This window comes from Epinephelus lanceolatus, chromosome 7, assembly GCF_041903045.1.
Source record: "Epinephelus lanceolatus isolate andai-2023 chromosome 7, ASM4190304v1, whole genome shotgun sequence".
Classification (NCBI taxonomy): domain Eukaryota; kingdom Metazoa; phylum Chordata; class Actinopteri; order Perciformes; family Serranidae; genus Epinephelus; species Epinephelus lanceolatus.
In genome coordinates, this window is record NC_135740.1 from 12,660,950 (window position 1) to 12,672,477 (window position 11,528).

An 11,528-nucleotide genomic window follows, 5' to 3' on the forward strand; every position below is an offset into this window, starting at 1 on the left:
AACCCACGCCTCCTGAGAGACTGGAGCCTAAATCCAGCGCCTTAGACCACTCGGCCACACTACCTGCAACAGCCTCATTCTCGTGTCTGGACCTTTTTCTTTCCTCCGCTCAGCCACACTCATGTGTGACACATGCCCTATATTGAACATTGGACATTTCATGTTTCTTGCAGAGCGTAGAAGGCTTTTGCCAGGATGGCACAGAATGACACCTCTTGCGCTTGGCTCGTTGGTCTAGGGGTATGATTCTCGCTTAGGGTGCGAGAGGTCCCGGGTTCAAATCCCGGACGAGCCCAAAAGCAAGAGCGAATGTTTACTTTCTGAGGAACTGTGCAGGAGAAGGACCTGAGGGTGCAGGAGTAAAAACCGTGATCATGTGAGAGTTCAAATACTGGAAAAGCCCAAGGAGGTCAAAGTCAAGGTTAAGGACTGTCCTACCAAGGAAGGATCCTACAGAGTCAATGCAGGAGTCCTTCCTAGCATTGGAACAGGCTAACAAGTGCCCCCAGATGTACATCATTTCCCTCAGCAGACTGAGGGGGTTTCAGGGTACCATGATAATTCTGGGCTCTCTAATGTTGCTATACTTTTTGAATAAATGTAAGCAGTATTTCTAGAGTGGTGCTTTGACCTGCAGGATATTCTGAAATGTTTTCTGTGATGGTTGTCAACACGATTTCTCCGAAAAATACACCAATTGAAACCAAAAGAATGAGAGCAATTATTATGTCATTATCATGTGAATGGAAGAGGGGGTAGGGGGTGGACACTTAGCTGCCCTCACTTCCAGCAAGTTGTGCGCAAACAATTGTGGGTGTTTTATACACATGCATCCCTGACGTTTCTCTGAAAGAAGGACTCAGTCCTCGGTAGATTTGGAAGGATCCTTAACATTGGAACAGTCCTTCCGCGGTATTTGATGACGTAGCATCCTTGAAATTCAGTCATTTAAGGATCGTCCTTCGACTTTGAGAAACACCCCAAGAGTGGGGCAGTGGTTACTGTTTGATGAGTGAGAAAGAGTGCATTGGAACAACTGTGCACTTTACAATGAAGCCATTAGCATTATGTAGCAAAAAATGACCAGGTTCAACTCTCTAAGTGAAAACATGGATGTATAGGAGAAAGACATACTTGTCATCCAAGGAACTTGGGATTAGCAGAGGATGGTTTCGATCCATTAACCTCTGGGTTATGGGCCCAGCACGCTTCCGCTGCGCCACTCTGCTCAATATGCCAAGGTCAGCAGTTTAAAAATCTGTGGCCCAATATTGTGGGCACCTTTGGGATCTTGAGGGAACCAAGATTTCAGCAGCAACGGATGCTTAGTCATCTGACATCAGGGCAATGACAGCATGGAAGGAAAGTAAAGAGACATCCTCTTGATCCAAAGTTTACACAGCTAGCAGAGGGTGGTTTCCATGGACCGACATCTGGTTTATGAGCCTCGCCCGCTAGGTTCAATTTTGTGTGAATCTTTGGGAACCCATGCCAACCAAGATTAGTCAGCGTACAGGCTGAAATGTTAAGCATTTGGTGGACCTTGCGGTGATGCTTTTTTTCGAGATTTTCCCAACTCCATCCAATAATCTTGGAACGTGTCCACATGAGACACCTGTGGCAATGAAACCTCAGTCATTTGATGACATGGCAAATTGAGTGTGGGTGGAAAGGATAGAAGCATCCTCCCACTTGGCCCCTCTACCTCATTTTTTTCAGTATCGCTCCCGCTCTGCTCAGTGGTGCTTCACAAACTCTAGTCAAGGTACTCAGCTGTCAATGATTATTGCTCCTTCAACAGCAAGCAGTGCTGCCATGTAAATACATTCAACCAATCAGACTTAAGAGCAAAGGTCAACATTTGACATTGCTTGAATGACAAGTGTTTTCAAAGTGAGAAGAATCAGATATTGACCTTGGCAATATTTTCCACTCCACAATGAATGCTTATGTCACTAAAGATACTTGTGGCAATGACTGCTTTGTCATCTTAAACCATGGCAATGTGAATATGGATGGAATTGGTAGAGTCAGCACGGAGCCATCCAAACATCCACTTGTCTTTTGCTTCACACAAGTCTATTACCCTTAAGTACACCAATAAGAGGTGCATGCAATTGAGGACAACATCAGGTTACCACATGAATCACTTCACCATGACCTGGTATCCTACATTGCCAGATGGCAGTGGTGGGATTTGAATCCACGCCTCCTGAGAGACTGGAGCCTAAATCCAGCGCCTTAGACCACTCGGCCACACTACCTGCAACAGCCTCATTCTCGTGTCTGGACCTTTTTCTTTCCTCCGCTCAGCCACACTCATGTGTGACACATGCCCTATATTGAACATTGGACATTTCATGTTTCTTGCAGAGCGTAGAAGGCTTTTGCCAGGATGGCACAGAATGACACCTCTTGCGCTTGGCTCGTTGGTCTAGGGGTATGATTCTCGCTTAGGGTGCGAGAGGTCCCGGGTTCAAATCCCGGACGAGCCCAAACGCAAGAGCGAATGTTTACTTTCTGAGGAACTGTGCAGGAGAAGAACCTCAGGGTGCAGGAGTAAAAACCGAGATCATGTGAGAGTTCAAATACTGGAAAAGCCCAAGGAGGTCAAAGTCAAGGTCAAGGACTGTCCTACCAAGGAAGGATCCTACAGAGTCAATGCAGGAGTCCTTCCTAGCATTGGAACAGGCTAACAAGTGCCCCCAGATGTACATCATTTCCCTCAGCAGACTGAGGGGGTTTCAGGGTACCATGATAATTCTGGGCTCTCTAATGTTGCTGTACTTTTTGAATAAATGTAAGCAGTATTTCTAGAGTGGTGCTTTGACCTGCAGGATATTCTGAAATGTTTTCTGTGATGGTTGTCAACACGATTTCTCCGAAAAATACACCAATTGAAACCAAAAGAATGAGAGCAATTATTATGTCATTATCATGTGAATGGAAGAGGGGGTAGGGGGTGGACACTTAGCTGCCCTCACTTCCAGCAAGTCGTGCGCAAACAATTGTGGGTGTTTTATACACATGCATCCCTGACGTTTCTCTGAAAGAAGGACTCAGTCCTCGGTAGATTTGGAAGGATCCTTAACATTGGAACAGTCCTTCCGCGGTATTTGATGACGTAGCATCCTTGAAATTCAGTCATTTAAGGATCGTCCTTCGACTTTGAGAAACACCCCAAGAGTGGGGCAGTGGTTACTGTTTGATGAGTGAGAAAGAGTGCATTGGAAGAACTGTGCACTTTACAATGAAGCCATTAGCATTATGTAGCAAAAAATGACCAGGTTCAACTCTCTAAGTGAAAACATGGATGTATAGGAGAAAGACATACTTGTCATCCAAGGAATTTGGGATTAGCAGAGGATGGTTTCGATCCATCGACCTCTGGGTTATGGGCCCAGCACGCTTCCGCTGCGCCACTCTGCTCAATATGCCAAGGTCAGCAGTTTAAAAATCTGTGGCCCAATATTGTGGGCACCTTTGGGATCTTGAGGGAACCAAGATTTCAGCAGCAACGGATGCTTAGTCATCTGACATCAGGGCAATGACAGCATGGAAGGAAAGTAAAGAGACATCCTCTTGATCCAAAGTTTACACAGCTAGCAGAGGGTGGTTTCCATGGACCGACATCTGGTTTATGAGCCTCGCCCGCTAGGTTCAATTTTGTGTGAATCTTTGGGAACCCGTGCCAACCAAGATTAGTCAGCGTACAGGCTGAAATGTTAAGCATTTGGTGGACCTTGCGGTGATGCTTTTTTTCGAGATTTTCCCAACTCCATCCAATAATCTTGGAACGTGTCCACATGAGACACCTGTGGCAATGAAACCTCAGTCATTTGATGACATGGCAAATTGAGTGTGGGTGGAAAGGATAGAAGCATCCTCCCACTTGGCCCCTCTACCTCATTTTTTTCAGTATCGCTCCCGCTCTGCTCAGTGGTGCTTCACAAACTCTAGTCAAGGTACTCAGCTGTCAATGATTATTGCTCCTTCAACAGCAAGCAGTGCTGCCATGTAAATACATTCAACCAATCAGACTTAAGAGCAAAGGTCAACATTTGACATTGCTTGAATGACAAGTGTTTTCAAAGTGAGAAGAATCAGATATTGACCTCGGCAATATTTTCCACTCCACAATGAATGCTTATGTCACTAAAGATACTTGTGGCAATGACTGCTTTGTCATCTTAAACCATGGCAATGTGAATATGGATGGAATTGGTAGAGTCAGCACGGAGCCATCCAAACATCCACTTGTCTTTTGCTTCACACAAGTCTATTACCCTTAAGTACACCAATAAGAGGTGCATGCAATTGAGGACAACATCAGGTTACCACATGAATCACTTCACCATGACCTGGTATCCTACATTGCCAGATGGCAGTGGTGGGATTTGAACCCACGCCTCCTGAGAGACTGGAGCCTAAATCCAGCGCCTTAGACCACTCGGCCACACTACCTGCAACAGCCTCATTCTCGTGTCTGGACCTTTTTCTTTCCTCCGCTCAGCCACACTCATGTGTGACACATGCCCTATATTGAACATTGGACATTTCATGTTTCTTGCAGAGCGTAGAAGGCTTTTGCCAGGATGGCACAGAATGACACCTCTTGCGCTTGGCTCGTTGGTCTAGGGGTATGATTCTCGCTTAGGGTGCGAGAGGTCCCGGGTTCAAATCCCGGATGAGCCCAAAAGCAAGAGCGAATGTTTACTTTCTGAGGAACTGTGCAGGAGAAGGACCTGAGGGTGCAGGAGTAAAAACCGTGATCATGTGAGAGTTCAAATACTGGAAAAGCCCAAGGAGGTCAAAGTCAAGGTTAAGGACTGTCCTACCAAGGAAGGATCCTACAGAGTCAATGCAGGAGTCCTTCCTAGCATTGGAACAGGCTAACAAGTGCCCCCAGATGTACATCATTTCCCTCAGCAGACTGAGGCGGTTTCAGGGTACCATGATAATTCTGGACTCTCTAATGTTGCTGTACTTTTTGAATAAATGTAAGCAGTATTTCTAGAGTGGTGCTTTGACCTGCAGGATATTCTGAAATGTTTTCTGTGATGGTTGTCAACACGATTTCTCCGAAAAATACACCAATTGAAACCAAAAGAATGAGAGCAATTATTATGTCATTATCATGTGAATGGAAGAGGGGGTAGGGGGTGGACACTTAGCTGCCCTCACTTCCAGCAAGTCGTGCGCAAACAATTGTGGGTGTTTTATACACATGCATCCCTGACGTTTCTCTGAAAGAAGGACTCAGTCCTCGGTAGATTTGGAAGGATCCTTAACATTGGAACAGTCCTTCCGCGGTATTTGATGACGTAGCATCCTTGAAATTCAGTCATTTAAGAATCGTCCTTCGACTTTGAGAAACACCCCAAGAGTGGGGCAGTGGTTACTGTTTGATGAGTGAGAAAGAGTGCATTGGAAGAACTGTGCACTTTACAATGAAGCCATTAGCATTATGTAGCAAAAAATGACCAGGTTCAACTCTCTAAGTGAAAACATGGATGTATAGGAGAAAGACATACTTGTCATCCAAGGAACTTGGGATTAGCAGAGGATGGTTTCGATCCATGGACCTCTGGGTTATGGGCCCAGCACGCTTCCGCTGCGCCACTCTGCTCAATACGCCAAGGTCAGCAGTTTAAAAATCTGTGGCCCAATATTGTGGGCACCTTTGGGATCTTGAGGGAACCAAGATTTCAGCAGCAACGGATGCTTAGTCATCTGACATCAGGGCAATGACAGCATGGAAGGAAAGTAAAGAGACATCCTCTTGATCCAAAGTTTACACAGCTAGCAGAGGGTGGTTTCCATGGACCGACATCTGGTTTATGAGCCTCGCCCGCTAGGTTCAATTTTGTGTGAATCTTTGGGAACCCGTGCCAACCAAGATTAGTCAGCGTACAGGCTGAAATGTTAAGCATTTGGTGGACCTTGCGGTGATGCTTTTTCTCGAGATTTTCCCAACTCCATCCAATAATCTTGGAACGTGTCCACATGAGACACCTGTGGCAATGAAACCTCAGTCATTTGATGACATGGCAAATTGAGTGTGGGTGGAAAGGATAGAAGCATCCTCCCACTTGGCCCCTCTACCTCATTTTTTTCAGTATCACTCCCGCTCTGCTCAGTGGTGCTTCACAAACTCTAGTCAAGGTACTCAGCTGTCAATGATTATTGCTCCTTCAACAGCAAGCAGTGCTGCCATGTAAATACATTCAACCAATCAGACTTAAGAGCAAAGGTCAACATTTGACATTGCTTGAATGACAAGTGTTTTCAAAGTGAGAAGAATCAGATATTGACCTTGGCAATATTTTCCACTCCACAATGAATGCTTATGTCACTAAAGATACTTGTGGCAATGACTGCTTTGTCATCTTAAACCATAGCAATGTGAATATGGATGGAATTGGTAGAGTCAGCACGGAGCCATCCAAACATCCACTTGTCTTTTGCTTCACACAAGTCTATTACCCTTAAGTACACCAATAAGAGGTGCATGCAATTGAGGACAACATCAGGTTACCACATGAATCACTTCACCATGACCTGGTATCCTACATTGCCAAATGGCAGTGGTGGGATTTGAACCCACGCCTCCTGAGAGACTGGAGCCTAAATCCAGCGCCTTAGACCACTCGGCCACACTACCTGCAACAGCCTCATTCTCGTGTCTGGACCTTTTTCTTTCCTCCGCTCAGCCACACTCATGTGTGACACATGCCCTATATTGAACATTGGACATTTCATGTTTCTTGCAGAGCGTAGAAGGCTTTTGCCAGGATGGCACAGAATGACACCTCTTGCGCTTTGCTCGTTGGTCTAGGGGTATGATTCTCGCTTAGGGTGCGAGAGGTCCCGGGTTCAAATCCCGGACGAGCCCAAAAGCAAGAGCGAATATTTACTTTCTGAGGAACTGTGCAGAAGAAGAACCTCAGAGTGCAGGAGTAAAAACCGTGATCATGTGAGAGTTCAAATACTGGAAAAGCCCAAGGAGGTCAAAGTCAAGGTCAAGGACTGTCCTACCAAGGAAGGATCCTACAGAGTCAATGCAGGAGTCCTTCCTAGCATTGGAACAGGCTAACAAGTGCCCCCAGATGTACATCATTTCCCTCAGCAGACTGAGGGGGTTTCAGGGTACCATGATAATTCTGGGCTCTCTAATGTTGCTGTACTTTTTGAATAAATGTAAGCAGTATTTCTAGAGTGGTGCTTTGACCTGCAGGATATTCTGAAATGTTTTCTGTGATGGTTGTCAACACGATTTCTCCGAAAAATACACCAATTGAAACCAAAAGAATGAGAGCAATTATTATGTCATTATCATGTGAATGGAAGAGGGGGTAGGGGGTGGACACTTAGCTGCCCTCACTTCCAGCAAGTTGTGCGCAAACAATTGTGGGTGTTTTATACACATGCATCCCTGACGTTTCTCTGAAAGAAGGACTCAGTCCTCGGTAGATTTGGAAGGATCCTTAACATTGGAACAGTCCTTCCGCGGTATTTGATGACGTAGCATCCTTGAAATTCAGTCATTTAAGGATCGTCCTTCGACTTTGAGAAACACCCCAAGAGTGGGGCAGTGGTTACTGTTTGATGAGTGAGAAAGAGTGCATTGGAACAACTGTGCACTTTACAATGAAGCCATTAGCATTATGTAGCAAAAAATGACCAGGTTCAACTCTCTAAGTGAAAACATGGATGTATAGGAGAAAGACATACTTGTCATCCAAGGAATTTGGGATTAGCAGAGGATGGTTTCGATCCATCGACCTCTGGGTTATGGGCCCAGCACGCTTCCGCTGCGCCACTCTGCTCAATATGCCAAGGTCAGCAGTTTAAAAATCTGTGGCCCAATATTGTGGGCACCTTTGGGATCTTGAGGGAACCAAGATTTCAGCAGCAACGGATGCTTAGTCATCTGACATCAGGGCAATGACAGCATGGAAGGAAAGTAAAGAGACATCCTCTTGATCCAAAGTTTACACAGCTAGCAGAGGGTGGTTTCCATGGACCGACATCTGGTTTATGAGCCTCGCCCGCTAGGTTCAATTTTGTGTGAATCTTTGGGAACCCGTGCCAACCAAGATTAGTCAGCGTACAGGCTGAAATGTTAAGCATTTGGTGGACCTTGCGGTGATGCTTTTTTTCGAGATTTTCCCAACTCCATCCAATAATCTTGGAACGTGTCCACATGAGACACCTGTGGCAATGAAACCTCAGTCATTTGATGACATGGCAAATTGAGTGTGGGTGGAAAGGATAGAAGCATCCTCCCACTTGGCCCCTCTACCTCATTTTTTTCAGTATCGCTCCCGCTCTGCTCAGTGGTGCTTCACAAACTCTAGTCAAGGTACTCAGCTGTCAATGATTATTGCTCCTTCAACAGCAAGCAGTGCTGCCATGTAAATACATTCAACCAATCAGACTTAAGAGCAAAGGTCAACATTTGACATTGCTTGAATGACAAGTGTTTTCAAAGTGAGAAGAATCAGATATTGACCTCGGCAATATTTTCCACTCCACAATGAATGCTTATGTCACTAAAGATACTTGTGGCAATGACTGCTTTGTCATCTTAAACCATGGCAATGTGAATATGGATGGAATTGGTAGAGTCAGCACGGAGCCATCCAAACATCCACTTGTCTTTTGCTTCACACAAGTCTATTACCCTTAAGTACACCAATAAGAGGTGCATGCAATTGAGGACAACATCAGGTTACCACATGAATCACTTCACCATGACCTGGTATCCTACATTGCCAGATGGCAGTGGTGGGATTTGAACCCACGCCTCCTGAGAGACTGGAGCCTAAATCCAGCGCCTTAGACCACTCGGCCACACTACCTGCAACAGCCTCATTCTCGTGTCTGGACCTTTTTCTTTCCTCCGCTCAGCCACACTCATGTGTGACACATGCCCTATATTGAACATTGGACATTTCATGTTTCTTGCAGAGCGTAGAAGGCTTTTGCCAGGATGGCACAGAATGACACCTCTTGCGCTTGGCTCGTTGGTCTAGGGGTATGATTCTCGCTTAGGGTGCGAGAGGTCCCGGGTTCAAATCCCGGATGAGCCCAAAAGCAAGAGCGAATGTTTACTTTCTGAGGAACTGTGCAGGAGAAGGACCTGAGGGTGCAGGAGTAAAAACCGTGATCATGTGAGAGTTCAAATACTGGAAAAGCCCAAGGAGGTCAAAGTCAAGGTTAAGGACTGTCCTACCAAGGAAGGATCCTACAGAGTCAATGCAGGAGTCCTTCCTAGCATTGGAACAGGCTAACAAGTGCCCCCAGATGTACATCATTTCCCTCAGCAGACTGAGGCGGTTTCAGGGTACCATGATAATTCTGGACTCTCTAATGTTGCTGTACTTTTTGAATAAATGTAAGCAGTATTTCTAGAGTGGTGCTTTGACCTGCAGGATATTCTGAAATGTTTTCTGTGATGGTTGTCAACACGATTTCTCCGAAAAATACACCAATTGAAACCAAAAGAATGAGAGCAATTATTATGTCATTATCATGTGAATGGAAGAGGGGGTAGGGGGTGGACACTTAGCTGCCCTCACTTCCAGCAAGTCGTGCGCAAACAATTGTGGGTGTTTTATACACATGCATCCCTGACGTTTCTCTGAAAGAAGGACTCAGTCCTCGGTAGATTTGGAAGGATCCTTAACATTGGAACAGTCCTTCCGCGGTATTTGATGACGTAGCATCCTTGAAATTCAGTCATTTAAGAATCGTCCTTCGACTTTGAGAAACACCCCAAGAGTGGGGCAGTGGTTACTGTTTGATGAGTGAGAAAGAGTGCATTGGAAGAACTGTGCACTTTACAATGAAGCCATTAGCATTATGTAGCAAAAAATGACCAGGTTCAACTCTCTAAGTGAAAACATGGATGTATAGGAGAAAGACATACTTGTCATCCAAGGAACTTGGGATTAGCAGAGGATGGTTTCGATCCATGGACCTCTGGGTTATGGGCCCAGCACGCTTCCGCTGCGCCACTCTGCTCAATACGCCAAGGTCAGCAGTTTAAAAATCTGTGGCCCAATATTGTGGGCACCTTTGGGATCTTGAGGGAACCAAGATTTCAGCAGCAACGGATGCTTAGTCATCTGACATCAGGGCAATGACAGCATGGAAGGAAAGTAAAGAGACATCCTCTTGATCCAAAGTTTACACAGCTAGCAGAGGGTGGTTTCCATGGACCGACATCTGGTTTATGAGCCTCGCCCGCTAGGTTCAATTTTGTGTGAATCTTTGGGAACCCGTGCCAACCAAGATTAGTCAGCGTACAGGCTGAAATGTTAAGCATTTGGTGGACCTTGCGGTGATGCTTTTTCTCGAGATTTTCCCAACTCCATCCAATAATCTTGGAACGTGTCCACATGAGACACCTGTGGCAATGAAACCTCAGTCATTTGATGACATGGCAAATTGAGTGTGGGTGGAAAGGATAGAAGCATCCTCCCACTTGGCCCCTCTACCTCATTTTTTTCAGTATCACTCCCGCTCTGCTCAGTGGTGCTTCACAAACTCTAGTCAAGGTACTCAGCTGTCAATGATTATTGCTCCTTCAACAGCAAGCAGTGCTGCCATGTAAATACATTCAACCAATCAGACTTAAGAGCAAAGGTCAACATTTGACATTGCTTGAATGACAAGTGTTTTCAAAGTGAGAAGAATCAGATATTGACCTTGGCAATATTTTCCACTCCACAATGAATGCTTATGTCACTAAAGATACTTGTGGCAATGACTGCTTTGTCATCTTAAACCATAGCAATGTGAATATGGATGGAATTGGTAGAGTCAGCACGGAGCCATCCAAACATCCACTTGTCTTTTGCTTCACACAAGTCTATTACCCTTAAGTACACCAATAAGAGGTGCATGCAATTGAGGACAACATCAGGTTACCACATGAATCACTTCACCATGACCTGGTATCCTACATTGCCAAATGGCAGTGGTGGGATTTGAACCCACGCCTCCTGAGAGACTGGAGCCTAAATCCAGCGCCTTAGACCACTCGGCCACACTACCTGCAACAGCCTCATTCTCGTGTCTGGACCTTTTTCTTTCCTCCGCTCAGCCACACTCATGTGTGACACATGCCCTATATTGAACATTGGACATTTCATGTTTCTTGCAGAGCGTAGAAGGCTTTTGCCAGGATGGCACAGAATGACACCTCTTGCGCTTTGCTCGTTGGTCTAGGGGTATGATTCTCGCTTAGGGTGCGAGAGGTCCCGGGTTCAAATCCCGGACGAGCCCAAAAGCAAGAGCGAATATTTACTTTCTGAGGAACTGTGCAGAAGAAGAACCTCAGAGTGCAGGAGTAAAAACCGTGATCATGTGAGAGTTCAAATACTGGAAAAGCCCAAGGAGGTCAAAGTCAAGGTCAAGGACTGTCCTACCAAGGAAGGATCCTACAGAGTCAATGCAGGAGTCCTTCCTAGCATTGGAACAGGCTAACAAGTGCCCCCAGATGTACATCATTTCCCTCA

The 11,528-nt window shown here is 45.6% G+C and overlaps 14 non-coding genes across 14 annotated transcripts in view; 6 read left to right on the forward strand and 8 right to left on the reverse strand.

The window, feature by feature from the left end:
* Positions 1-64, reverse strand: part of trnal-uag (transfer RNA leucine (anticodon UAG)) — an 82-nt gene extending 18 nt beyond the window's left edge. The window contains exon 1 of the tRNA in view: positions 1-64. This exon is cut by the window's left edge and continues 18 nt beyond it. This is a non-coding gene — a tRNA (tRNA-Leu).
* A 159-nt stretch (positions 65-223) lies between these two features.
* trnap-agg (transfer RNA proline (anticodon AGG)) lies at positions 224-295 on the forward strand. The gene has a single exon. It is a non-coding gene; the product is annotated as a tRNA-Pro (tRNA).
* A 1,887-nt stretch (positions 296-2,182) lies between these two features.
* trnal-uag (transfer RNA leucine (anticodon UAG)) lies at positions 2,183-2,264 on the reverse strand. The gene has a single exon. It is a non-coding gene; the product is annotated as a tRNA-Leu (tRNA).
* A 159-nt stretch (positions 2,265-2,423) lies between these two features.
* Positions 2,424-2,495, forward strand: trnap-agg (transfer RNA proline (anticodon AGG)). The gene has a single exon. It is a non-coding gene; the product is annotated as a tRNA-Pro (tRNA).
* An 862-nt stretch (positions 2,496-3,357) lies between these two features.
* trnam-cau (transfer RNA methionine (anticodon CAU)) lies at positions 3,358-3,429 on the reverse strand. The gene has a single exon. It is a non-coding gene; the product is annotated as a tRNA-Met (tRNA).
* A 953-nt stretch (positions 3,430-4,382) lies between these two features.
* trnal-uag (transfer RNA leucine (anticodon UAG)) lies at positions 4,383-4,464 on the reverse strand. Its single transcript has one exon. It is a non-coding gene; the product is annotated as a tRNA-Leu (tRNA).
* A 159-nt stretch (positions 4,465-4,623) lies between these two features.
* On the forward strand, positions 4,624-4,695 carry trnap-agg (transfer RNA proline (anticodon AGG)). Its single transcript has one exon. It is a non-coding gene; the product is annotated as a tRNA-Pro (tRNA).
* A 1,887-nt stretch (positions 4,696-6,582) lies between these two features.
* Positions 6,583-6,664, reverse strand: trnal-uag (transfer RNA leucine (anticodon UAG)). The gene has a single exon. It is a non-coding gene; the product is annotated as a tRNA-Leu (tRNA).
* A 159-nt stretch (positions 6,665-6,823) lies between these two features.
* On the forward strand, positions 6,824-6,897 carry trnap-agg (transfer RNA proline (anticodon AGG)). The gene has a single exon. It is a non-coding gene; the product is annotated as a tRNA-Pro (tRNA).
* Positions 6,898-7,757: 860 nt separating this feature from the next.
* On the reverse strand, positions 7,758-7,829 carry trnam-cau (transfer RNA methionine (anticodon CAU)). Its single transcript has one exon. It is a non-coding gene; the product is annotated as a tRNA-Met (tRNA).
* A 953-nt stretch (positions 7,830-8,782) lies between these two features.
* On the reverse strand, positions 8,783-8,864 carry trnal-uag (transfer RNA leucine (anticodon UAG)). The gene has a single exon. It is a non-coding gene; the product is annotated as a tRNA-Leu (tRNA).
* A 159-nt stretch (positions 8,865-9,023) lies between these two features.
* Positions 9,024-9,095, forward strand: trnap-agg (transfer RNA proline (anticodon AGG)). Its single transcript has one exon. It is a non-coding gene; the product is annotated as a tRNA-Pro (tRNA).
* A 1,887-nt stretch (positions 9,096-10,982) lies between these two features.
* trnal-uag (transfer RNA leucine (anticodon UAG)) lies at positions 10,983-11,064 on the reverse strand. Its single transcript has one exon. It is a non-coding gene; the product is annotated as a tRNA-Leu (tRNA).
* Positions 11,065-11,223: 159 nt separating this feature from the next.
* On the forward strand, positions 11,224-11,297 carry trnap-agg (transfer RNA proline (anticodon AGG)). Its single transcript has one exon. It is a non-coding gene; the product is annotated as a tRNA-Pro (tRNA).
* Positions 11,298-11,528: the final 231 nt, after the last annotated feature.